The sequence below is a fragment of the Chionomys nivalis genome, chromosome 19 (genome assembly GCF_950005125.1).
Source record: "Chionomys nivalis chromosome 19, mChiNiv1.1, whole genome shotgun sequence".
In the NCBI taxonomy this organism is placed as follows: domain Eukaryota; kingdom Metazoa; phylum Chordata; class Mammalia; order Rodentia; family Cricetidae; genus Chionomys; species Chionomys nivalis.
In genome coordinates this window covers 54,022,616-54,035,688 of record NC_080104.1, presented here as the reverse complement: position 1 = coordinate 54,035,688, position 13,073 = coordinate 54,022,616, and positions in this window count along the sequence as shown.

The following is a 13,073-nucleotide window of genomic DNA, read 5'->3' as shown; positions in this document are numbered from 1 at the left end:
ATGAAGGTCCAATTAAAACTCAATAACCTAACTAGAAAACTCAAGGGAAACTTTAGAAATATAAAATGTCAAGTAGAAAGAAGAATATCAGAACATGAAGATAAAGTAAAGGAATTAGACAACATAAACAATGACTATGAAAAAAAAAGATTAAGCACCGGAAAGAAACATGCAGGAACTGTGGGACACCATGAGAAGATCAATTCTTCAAATTATAAACACAGATGAAAGTGAAGAGTCCCAGGTCAATGGCATAATGGCATAGATTAGACCTTCAACAAGATTGTGCTGGTTGGTTTTATTATTGTTGTTTTGTCAACTTGACACAAGTTAAGAGTTATCTGGGAAGAGGAACCTCACATGAGAAAGTCCTTCCATCAGATTGACTGTAAACGAGTCCAAAGTATATTTTCTTGATTAATGATAGATAATGGCAGGTCCAACATATGGCAGGGAGTGGTGTCACTCCTGGACAGGTAGTCCTGCATTGTATTAGGAAGTAGGATTACCAAACCATGAGGAATATTCCCGTACCCATCATTCCTCTGTAGTCTGACCTCCTTCGGTGATAGAGTGTGACCTGAGAGTTGTAAGATAAAATAAACCCTTTCCTACCCAAGTTGCTTTTAGTCTGGATTTTTTTTATCACCACAATAGAAATGCTAATTAAGACAAAGTTCATAGAAGAAAATTTTCCCCAAACTAATGAAAAATATACTCATATAGATAGAAGAATCACACAGAATAGCAAATACCGAAGAGCAGAAGAGAAACTCCACATCATATCAAAGTTAAAACACTAAATATACAGAACAAAGGTGGTACTGAAAACTGCAACAACAACAAAATACAACTCATAGATAATGGAAACCCACTATATATAAATAACAACTGAAACTTTGAAAGCCAGAACAACTTTGGGCAATGCACTACAAGTTCTATAAGACCATGGGTGCCAACCTAGACTACCATGGCTAGCAAAACTATCTGCCATAGTTAAAAGAGGAAGAAAATTTTTTCCATGATGCAAATATGCTAAAAGAATTCATATCAAGCAGACTGACCTTAAACAGGGCACAGAAATCAATGCTCTAGAGTAGAGAGAAATGAACTCAGCCAAGAGACTGTAGGAAGAAAATAAATGAAGAAAGAAAATTAATGAAACAGTATACAAGGAAGAACACAATGAGCAAAAGGCAAACAACAACAAAATGACTGCAATCAACACTCACCTTTTAATAACACTAAATATTAATGCCCTCTATTTTCCAAACAAAAGACAAAGGCTAGTGATGTGGGAGTGATTTCTTTCTAATCTGTTGCTTTCGTTGGTTAATTAATAAAGAAACTGCCTTGGCCCATTTGATAGGCCAACCCTTAGGTAGGCGGAGTAAACAGAACAGAATGCTGGGAGAAAGAAGCCGAGTCTGTCAGTCGCCATGATTCTCCCACCTGACACAGACGCAGGTTAAGATCTTCCCTGGTAAGCCACCAGCTCTAATATTCGTGGTGCTACACAGAATATTAGAAACGGGTTAGATCAATATGTAAGAGCTAGCCAATAAGAGGTTAAAACTAATGGGCCAAGCAGTGTTTAAAAGAATACAGTTTCCATGTAATTATTTCGGGACATAAGCTAGCCAGGCGGCCAGGAGCTGGGGCGGCAGGGAAGCGGCCCACAGCTCCTCACTACAGGGTAGCTGAATGGATTAAGAAACAAAATTCATGTTATGCTATTATAGGGGGTTGCTTGTTTGTTTCCTGGTCGCCCAGCAGCTCAGACCCGAAAAAAATCACACAGAAACCATGTTATTTGTAATACTGTTTGACCAATAGCTTAAGCATATATCTAGCTCACTCTTACATCTTAATTTAACCCTTTTCTATTCATCTGTATATTGCCACAAGGCTGTGGCTTACCAGGTAAAGTTCCAGCGTCTGTATCTGGTGGGGCTACATGGCTTCTCTCTGACTCCGCCTTCTTTCCCCCAGCATTCAGTTTGGTTTTCCCTGCCTACCTATATTCTGCCCTGCACAGGCCTAAGACAGTTTCTTTATTAACCAATGGTATTCACAGCATACAGAGGAGCAATCCCACATCACCTCCCCTTTTCTGTTAAAATAAAAAGGAAGGTTTTAACTTTAACATAGTAAAATTACATATAACAAAACATGTATCAAGCAATAATTACAGTTACAATATTTATATCTACTTATATTTATATCTATTCTTCAACTCTACCAAAGACTCCAGAAGGACATAATATTACATAAGTAAACAGGAAATACATTATAAGTAACTTCCAAAACTCTAGAATTGACAGAGACATCTCGCTGCCTGGACAGTCACCCAAAGTTCTTCTGTAACATTGAAGTATCCATCTTCAGCCTATAGGCCCATAGTATCCAGCAGACTTTTCCATAAAGCAGGAAATTTTAAAGACAATTCTACCTATATTGGCAGTTTTGTCAGTCACTTTCTTCTATGTTCTGCAGAATGTCTAGCAGACTCTTTTGTGTAGCAAGAACCCTGAAAGACCATATCACCTTTAGACAAGTTCAGCAGTCATTTCTCTGTGAGGCCTGAAAGTCCAGTTCATACAGCATAGCATCAAGCAGTCCAGGCAAGAACAGTTTCTTACCCAAATGGCTAACCAACATCATAAGGAGCCTCTTCAGTGCCCATCATCCTCTTAAAGATATTAGTGCTGCCAGGAGCAGATGTGTCTCACTGTCATGAAAAGTCCTAAGTTGTTAAACATTTTAAATGCCATATTCCAAAGGCCTTTGGAAGGTTTGAAGAATATTTATCTAACTGAAATACATCTCTATATAGCTAGAAAACCTAACTAACATGACTACAAGCTTGACTACTATAGATGATTATCTATTAACCTATATTTCTTAATTATACATTACATTACATTTCTTTTTTTTTTTCTTTCTTTTTTTTTTTTTTTTTTTTTTTTTTGATTTTCGAGACAGGGTTTCTCCATAGCTTTTTGGTTCCTGTCTTGGAACTAGCTCTTGTAGACCAGGCTGGCCTCGAACTCACAGAGATCCGCCTGCCTCTGCCTCCCGAGTGCTGGGATTAAAGGCATGCGCCACCACTGCCCGGCTATACAGTACATTTCTAAATGAGTGGCACAAACATAATACTTTAATCAAGAGCAAAAATATACATATAACAAAATTGGTCTTAAATTTTTCAATAAACCAAGATCCACATCAATGCAAAGCATCCATCTCTATAGCATATCCTCCTTTAAATGCAAACAAACATTTATAAAAAATATTTGGGAATATGGGCACAGTTCTCTCCAAACTGGTTCCTGCTTTTTGTTGAGTGAAGTATTTTTCGGGTGTTCATGGTGTCCTTTCAGGGGGTCTTGGTCTACAAAACATATTTGTCTGGAATTAATCCACAGGTTCTCATCCTCTGTGGAAACAAAAGGAGAACCTCTTTTATAAAGCAACAAATCCTTAGACACAAATTTTGAAGTCAAGATACCTTTAGAGTATGGTTTAGTTTAGCAGTCTCTACAGTGAAATATCTCTCTGTATTTAGTGCATTCACAGTCAAAAAATTCAAAGAAAACACAATAACATACATAATCCAGACTCTGTGCATATTCCATCTTTACATGGCTTATTTTTCTTACTCTATTACTTTTTCTACAAGTTTAACATTTATTTTGTCATCTTTACTCCCTTAATCTGTGACTGTCTGTACTCTGTCTCTTAAAGATTTTATTTAACACTCTATACTCTTTTTCTTCTCTTTCCTAAGCCTACGTACATTTTTAAATACACTGTGTCTCATTTAGAGGTCTTTTATGTCTGAATCTGTCCTTATTGTGTATCTGTAATCCTTTTCTGACCAGGATGACTTCTTAAAATGCTAAGCACTTCTTAAAAACCTAAGCAGCAGCATTGCTAGGGCAAATATGGCCCTGCTTGCTTGCTCCGCCCAGTCCAACATGATGGAAGTCCATTCACTGCCTCTGAGACTGCCAGGTGGAGCCGTCCTCACCACCTCAACTCTGATAACCAGTTGGTCCATGCTGCTATCAAATAACTTGCAACATGCTGCCCAAAAACCCCATTTAAATGTTCAACCTCCTAAAAGAGCCAGAGTTTGTGCTGGCAGCACAGCTCAGGAAGCTGCCATTTCAAAACTGCATGGCTTTTTTTTCTGCTACCGCTGAATCAGGAAAACCTCTCTTAAAGGAGCTGCAGCATGCTGCCAGCAAGCAAAGCCCCTTTGAGGAAAATAATGTGGCTAAAGTTTGTCTTTTAGGGTCTAGAAATCCTTTTTAAGCTCTCTCAGATTTTACTTGGATTTAGCTAGCACACATTAGAGCATCAATTTGTTGTAGGAGGATGCTTGTTTGTTTCCTGGCCACCCAGCAGCTCAGACCCGAAAAAAAAATCACACAGAAACCATATTATTTGTAATACTGTTTGGCCAATAGCTTAATCATATATCTAGCTCACTCTTTTTTTTTAAGATTTATTTCTTTATTATGTATACAGTATTCTTCCTGCAGGCCTCATTACAGATGGTTGTGAGCCACCATGCGGTTGCTGGAAATTGAACTCAGGACCTTTGGAAGAGCAGGCAATGCTCTTAACTGCTGAGCCATCTCTCCAGCCCTAGTTCACTCTTACATCTTAATTTAACCCATTTCTATTCATCTGTATATTGCCACAAGGCTGTGGCTTACCAGGTAAAGTTCCAGTGTCTGTTTCTGGGTAGGGCTAAATGGTTTCTCTCTGACTCCGCCTTCTTTCCCCCAGCATTCAGTTTAGTTTTCCCCGCCTACCTATGTTCTGCCCTGTGCAGGCCTAAGACAGTTTCTTTATTAACCAATGGTATTCACAGCATACAGAGGGTAATCCCACATTATTGTGCCTTTAATCTCAACACTCAGAAGGCAGAGAAACAGGCAGATCTCTGAGTTCGTGGCCATCCTGGTCTACAGAGTAAGTTCCAGAACAGCCAGGACTACACAGAGAAACCACTGCCTCAGGAGAAAAAAAGAACTTAAAAAAAGAAAAAAGAAAAAGAAGCAAAATCCATCTTTCTGTTTTCTTTTTTTTTTTTTTTTTTTTTTTTTTTTTTTTTTTTTTTTTTTGGTTTTTTTCGAGACAGGGTTTCTCTGTGGTTTTGGAGCCTGTCCTGGAACTATTTATTGTAGACCAGGCTGGTCTCGAACTCACAGAGATCTGCCTGCCTTTGCCTCCCGAGTGCTGGGATTAAAGGCATGCACCACCACCACCCATCTTTCTGTTTTCTACAAAAAAAAAAAAAAAAAAAAAAATCTTTTCTGTTTATGTTTCCTGTTTTCTTTTCTTTCTTTCTTTTTTTTTTTTTAAACTAGGCTTTAAAGATAGGTAATAGGCGTCACAGGTAGCCATTTGTCCCTTCTTCCAGTGATAAGGGAAACCAGTCCTTTTGGTAGAGGGGGCCAGATTTACAAGTTCCTTAGGAATGCTGGCTTTTATCTAACCTCCCTAAATCCTATAGTCCTGGTGGAGCCCATTTCTAGATATTTGGACTCCTTATTAGAATGTGAGAAAATGGTGTTTCCTTTGGACTGGACAATAAATATTGTGTTTTTGCAGCTATTATAGGTAAAACTTGCTTTATTAATAATTTCTATTTCAGATAATTTGCTGTTGGTGTGTAGTACCCTCTCCCCGCATAGGTCTGCATTTAATGTGTCCCAGAAATTTTTTTGGATCTTGCGTTTTCATTGTCATTTAGTTCCAGGAAGTTCAAATTTTCTTTTTTGATTTCTTTGACCCATTTACCATCCAATAACAAATTGTTCAATTACCATGATTTTGTGTACTTGCTAGATATTGATTTTAAGTTTTATTGCATTGCACTCAGAACATGTAGTTATTTGCTATGATTTGTTTTGTGTGCTAGGATATGATCTGTGTCACAGTAGGCTACTGCAGGGAATCGTGGAGTAGGCCTGGTCTAGTTGCCTTGAGATGCATGACTCAGAGGTTTCTCAGGTTAGAATCCATGGTTCCTGACTCACTGTGTGTTTCTCAGTTCCCAAGAAACAAATGTTCTCCCTCAGGCATTGGAATGTTCATGTGGCTTTGTGTTTCTTTAGAAGCCAAGGAAGCTTGGAAGCTTGACACGACAATTGTTTTTAGACATTAATCTTCTGTAACCCATACATCTTGCAAATGTCACTGTGTTGATCCTGGCAATTGCCACTCTGTTCCTGCATTCTGTTTCGGGTGGATAGGGGTATAAAAAGACTGATTGCTCTCAATAAAATTGACACATCCTCAGTCTTGTTGTGGCCCTCCAACCTGAGCCTGGTTTAATTCCTCAAGGATCTATCAGGCAACCTTGGCTTGGTATAGGCTTCATACTCCAAGAACTGCAGAGTAAAATGTATATTCTTTGGTATTTGGGTGGAATATTCTGTGGATATCTGTTTGGTAGGATCTGACACATTTGATGTATGAGAACATTCATTTCTAACGTTTCTTTGTTTCTGTCCAGATGTTTTGTCCATTGGAGAAAGCAGAGTATTGAAATCACGTATTGTTAATGGGTTGCTGTTATTTTGTGTCTTAAGTACAGTAGCACACTTCTGGTGAAACTGAGTGCACCATGCCTTAGTACATACATAGTTAGGGTTTATGTCATCTTGGTTAATTACTCTCTTGATTAGAGTGAATTTACTTGTCTATCTCTTTTGATTAGTTTTAGTTAGAAGTCTTTTGTCAGATGTTAGCATAGCAAGATCTGCTTACCTTCTTTTTTGGAATACTTTTTTTTTATGTTTTTACTCATGGTGTGTTATTCTTTTTGAAAGATCTGGTGGGTGGGGGGGAGATGGTCCCATGAGGGGCTGCGGTGGGTCACCCCAGGTCTCGGGGGGGTAGTAGCAGGTCACCTGAGGCCTCGGTGGGTCCCAGAGGTCTTGGCATGTCAGTGGGTGGGAGACCATGGTGGGTGAGAAAGAGAGTTTGGGTATAAAGTTTATTTAGTGGATTATGGAAGGGAAAGGAAAATGGGGGAAAGGGAGAAGGGGGAAGAAGAGAAAAGAGGAAAAGGAAGAGAGAGAGAGAGAGGGAGGGAGGGAGGGAGGGAGGGAGGGAGGAAGGGAGAGAGAGAGAGAGGGAGAGAGAGAGAATAGGCTAAAGGAGGCGGGAGATCTGCTTGTATCGGCAGAAGGGGGAGTGAGTGGGGCGGGGCTTATCTCTTAAAGGGATAGGGTACTCAGGTCATCAGGCCAGCAGATCATAACAACCAAGTTTAAAGCCAAGTTTTTAAGAAAAAGAAAACAGAAAATAGAAACAGAAAAGATACAATTCTTGTAGAAAACAAAAAGATGGATTTTGCTTCTTTTTCTTTTCTTTTTTTTTTCTTTTTTTTTTTTTTTCTTTTTCGAGACAGGGTTTCTCTGTGGCTTTGGAGCCTGTCCTGGAATTACCTCTTGTAGACCAGGCTGGTCTCGAACTCACAGAGATCCGCCTGCCTCTGCCTCCCAAGTGCTGGGATTAAAGGTGTGCACCACCACCGCCCGGCCTCTTTTTTCTTTTTTTTTAATTCTTTTTTTCTCCTGAGGCTGTGGTTTCTCTGTGTAGTCCGGGCTGTTCTGGAACTCACTTTGTAGACCAGATGCATCTGGCTGGTTTCTATCTATCTACAATGAAGCCTCCCCTCCCCCTCAACCGCACAACAGAGCAGTCATGCTGTCAGTTTCATAGACAAAACAGCCCACAACAAAAATTACAAAGCACTGATAAAAGAAATTAAGAAAACGCACATACACACATACACTGGAGGGGAAAAAAATACTGAACTTTTGGTTCTACCCAAAGCAATCTCTATCAAAATACCAATGACATCCTTCTAAGAACGGAGTGGGGGAAGTGGGGATAATCCTAAAATCAGGAGGTGTCGGTGCATAACTTTAATTCCAGCATTCCAGAAGCAGAGCCAGGCAACCTCTGAGTTCAATGTCTGCCAGGGATACACAGAGAAACCCTGTTTCAAAAACAAAACAAAACAAAATACTAAAATGAGTATGATACTTACAAAACAAAAAACAGCCAAGAGTCAGCCCTATCTTGAATAAAATGAACAAAAGCTAAGGACATTGTCCTAATTCCAATCCGTACTACAAAGCTTGCAGTAATCAAAATGGCAGACATATAGACCAATAGAGAACCTAAAATTAAACTGACCCACAGGGCAGAGGATTTCAGCCTTCCCACACTGGCATTCAAAGCTCTGGTAAATCACCTTGGACCATAGTGTTTATGTGTGTGGAAAATTTGTCTGCTCTGGTTTGGTTTCAGAGTTTCATAGACCCCAGTTTTTGCACTGCATTCATTAAGGTTGAAGGACGTCTACAATTAATTTAGTTTTATCATAGGAAAAAAGTTTATATAGTCCATATAATACTCTGGAAGTGATATTTCTTTTTTTTTTTTTTTTTTTTTTTTGGATTTTTCGAGACAGGGTTTCTCTGTAGCTTTTGGTTCCTGTCCTGGAACTAGCACTTGTAGACCAGGCTGGCCTCGAACTCACAGAGATCCACCTGCCTCTGCCTCCCAAGTGCTGGGATTAAAGGCATGCGCCACCACCGCCCGACTGGAAGTGATATTTCTATAGACATTCCAATATAACCACACAGTCACAACACGGCCTTAGAAACAAAGAATAACTCAACCTTGATAAGATTATAAATTACAGTCCTGTGTAGGAGAGTAGCTCAGTGAAGCACTTACCATTGTATTAACACACAGTGCCTCGTATTAAAAATGAAGCACTTAGCCTCTAAAAGCTCAAATCTTTTGAGTTAACATGTGGTTTTAACAGTGTTAAAAGTGAAAGAACCCAGCCAGAAGCCTAACAGGCTGCTTGGTCTTCTCTCGGAGATCAGGCCTCCATTTCAGTTTCCTGAGCCTTCTGAAAGAGCCACGAACAAAGGACAATCCCCAACACTCCCACAAGGAAGAAGAGGCCTGGCACATGCAGTACCAGATGAGGTCTGAGCCACAGTCAGCAACTCAAGGACAAGGCCTGGGACTTGTCCAAGCCTGCTCAGAAATGGAAAACCATAGATCTGACCAGCCCGACCAGCCCTGGCCAATTAGAGCGCAATATATGATTGCCACCTGCGTGAGCCAATTCCAAACAAAATGACCTCACTGCCTTAGGACCTCCCTTCTAGGCTTAAAAGACAGGCTCCTCTCAGGTCAGCCCCAGCGAGCTCGAATAAAGGCTCTCGCTGATTGCAAACGCAGACGGGTAGTGGTCTTTTGTGGGACTTCTCCAGGATCCTAACATTAAGAATTAAAAACTTTTAAAAGTTGTGCATCAAAATACTTGGGATTCTGGCAAAGCTATAAATGGAGATAAGCAAAATCTTACATTCTCGTCAGAACAGGGTCCGGGAATGGAGTCGCGTGAGAATTGAGTGCTTGTGAGAACAGACCAGACAGGAAGAGGCCTGTGGCCTGTTCAAAACCGAATTGTTCTTCAGATCCTCCATGCTCCTCCCGGCAGTAGCAGCTTGAGCTTCTCGTGTTTGCTCCCTGCTGCTACTCAACTGAATGGTTAACCCATCCTTCCTATGCCTCTACGGAAAAACATGCTTATGCCACAGCCACAGACAGCCTGTCCTTGTGACTGTACACTCTACTCGTCATGTTCTTAATCCTCAGAGGATCGATTGTCTGGGGCCCTGAATAAAGTTGGCTACCGCTTGAGACTTGAATCCACTTCGTTTATCGGCTCCATCCTAGTTCTAGAGGGTGACAAATCCTGACTTCACTGAAACAGAGACTAAAGCTTTGGAGACGGACAGAAAAAGCATGATCCCCAAAGTAAGCAACTAAATACGACAAAAAGCAAACTACCTGGGGACTATGCAATAAAATCCAATCATGATCTTTAAAGATTCTAAAATAGAAACTGAACTTCTTTAAGCAATGTACTCATGAACCCTAGACATCAAGTCTCATTAAAACCAAGAACAACAAGTCAGTAAGATGGCTCAGTAGGTAAAAGCCTACTGGTCTGAGTCCAATTCTGGACCCCAGAGTAGAAGGAGAACAGATCCCAAAAAGTTGTCCTCTGAACTCATACGTGTGTAATGACATACACGCTCATAGCCCTACACACAAATCATAAGCACAACAATAATAAAAATCCTTAAATTCAGTAAGCCTATTAACTCTACTGAACATGTCATTTCGAAGTTCTAACCATTGAGATAATAAAATAAACCCAGCTGAGGAAGATACAAAAGTTAAGCGAAAATACACAGTGTTCAAAGCTAAAAAGAAAGACAATAAAGCAAAAGGTTTTCACAAAAATGCTTTATTTCTCTAGTTGCTATTTCTTATAAATAACTTTGGCAACATTAACAAAATAATAACTTTTATTTGAAAAAGAAGCAACAGACTTCACAGAGTAACAAAATAGTAATCTTGACAGCTATTTAAGACGTGTGTAAACAAAACAAAGTGACATTGCTTTAAAAGTGGATGAGCTCTCCGTGTAGAACGGAAAGCCCCAACACTCGGCTCACTATGCTTCTTTCTCTGTGTTATAGGCACGGAAATGGACTTACGCCAGCTCACTTCGAAGACAGAACCAAAGCTCTTGCTAATGGTTTATTCCTGAAGTTCTGTGACTAGGAAACTTAGCTAGATTGCAGAGGGAAGAGAGGTGCAGCGAGAGGGAAGTTGCCTTCAACGAGCCTCGACGAGCTCAATAAACCACACGTGAGGTAGCAAGCCATGCAGGCCTCGGGGAGAGCACTGAGGAAGCCTGTGCAATCTTTGCATCGGGAAGAAATGGGAATCTGAGGAACAAGGCCAATACAATAGGTCAGAATAGTGCAGCAGCAGGGAGACTGGGAAGGGGCAGCAGATGGGAGCCAGGCCGGAGCCCTGGGGCCTCCTTTAGCAGTAAACAACAATCCACACTCCTTAGGAGCGCGCTGAAATGAAACAGCAAACGACAGCCAAGGTGCCGGCGACACTAAGCACTCGCCAAAGACAGGTCTGAGGTGGTTCTTCTTTTCTACCGCAGACAGCACACAAGTCTGCAGATTCATTCAAGCACAGTAGGACAAACAACCCTTTCCACATCTAAAGGAAAGGGACAGGGAAAAGTTAGTGTGCCTGGGCCCAGAAAAACTTATTCAAAGGGCCTATCAAAATAGTCAAGATCAGACCACAATCAATCCACGGGTCAAGCATGAGCAAATATGACACCAAAAGATACGAGCAACCACTCATCTCCCTCAGTCTTAACAGGGATGCCGGGCCTGGTGATGGCCTCTTCTCAGGTTTCCATGAAATCTAAGGAAACTTCACTAGACTGAGGAGGGAAAAGGAACTAGGGGCATCTAAGGTACCCATCCCCACTGCCCCTTTCTTCTTTTTGGCTCTAAGGGGCAGGGTCTTGCTGTGTAGTTAGTTTGTCCAGGAACTTGCTGAACAGCCCAGGCTGACCCTTCTGCCCCAGGCTCCCAAGAACAGGTGCCGCCAGTGTGTGCTACCACACCCAGCAAGGTACTTCTAAAGAAAAAGGGGAGCCTCGGGAGGGTTTTCCAGACCCACGTGCATAACCAACGTGCACCCAGACTCCTTGGCTGACGAAAAGCAGCAGCTGGGCACCTGGGCTAGACATGGAGGAACAGCAGGCAGCTCCGGACCAGGCTTGAGGAGGCAACCCTGATAACGTCTACAGAAACGGCTGACACTACTGAAGCTGCAGGGGACCAGTCCTCGGAGGGTGCCCTACTTGTTCCTCCTCATGACCAGCTGAGTGTATGATACATTAGATGGGAGAAAGCAAGTCTTCCTTTAGGACATATCTTGCACACCCAAGTGCTTCAAGTAAGACCCAAGCAATATTAGCGTGATCAACTGGGAAATTATACATACAACAAGGGGATGCACGTCATCATAATCACTCAAATATGAGGCAAGACACAAACTGGGACTAGGGATCTAGTTGAGTGGCAGAGCCCTTGCCTGGGTACACATAAGGCCCTGGGTTTAATCCCTAGCACCAAGTGGGGGTAAAAAAGCACCACATCACCACACTCACGCTTCACATGGTCAATAACCATAAACTACACATACACTGAACGTAGTGAAAAGGCTCCACCGACGGCGTGAATCCCGGTCGCCCTGGGTTATTTCTTTGTGCTACGTCCAGTATCACTGGGCAAGTCCCTACTACAGTTGAGAACTAAACTTTACTTCAGGCCAGGTCACAAACTGGACAGATGCCATTTTTCTGAACCTTTTAAATTAAAACTAAGGTTCAATACACTTCAAACAACAAAGGCCAAGGCTTCTTTCCCCGGGAAAAAGACAATGCACTTTACTGCTCTGGTCAGCTCATTCTTCAAACGCAGCTAACCAGACAGGAGAAGAGAGGGCATGAATCTCACTACCCTCAAGTATCAAGCGACAGGAAGTCCATGGACACTGGTTCCCATTCTTGCTATTTCAGGTGGCACTAAGGATACACAGCTGTGTTTTTAATGTTCGTAGGGGCCTTTTACAAAACGTGGGCATTTCACAATAGCCTGGCCTCCTTGGATCTTCTCTTCGGTAAAGACATTCAGGCAGTACTCTATCTTTGGCTCCAAGACTGGAATGAACATATGCCCATCCACTTACCCATGCTAAACCTCTCCCTCCTGCAGCAAGCATTAACTACCTATATATAGATCTTCAAGGAGAGGTGGGGCCGTGTGAGCCCCACAAACTCCAAACTTTTAGGTAGAAGAGCTCTCAAGATTAGGAGTTACATAAAAATACTAACGAATAGGTTTAGCTTCTGTTTCCCATTCACGAGGATACAGGCATAAGCACCTTCCTTGTGTTGAGCCACACAATCTTAAAGCAGATGTATTTTAAATACCACTCACTGGCCGGGCGGTGGTGGCGCACGCCTTTAATCCCAGCACTCGGGAGGCAGAGGCAGGCGGATCTCTGTGAGTTCGAGACCAGCCTGGTCTACAAGAGCTAGTTCCAGGACAGGCTCCAAAACCACA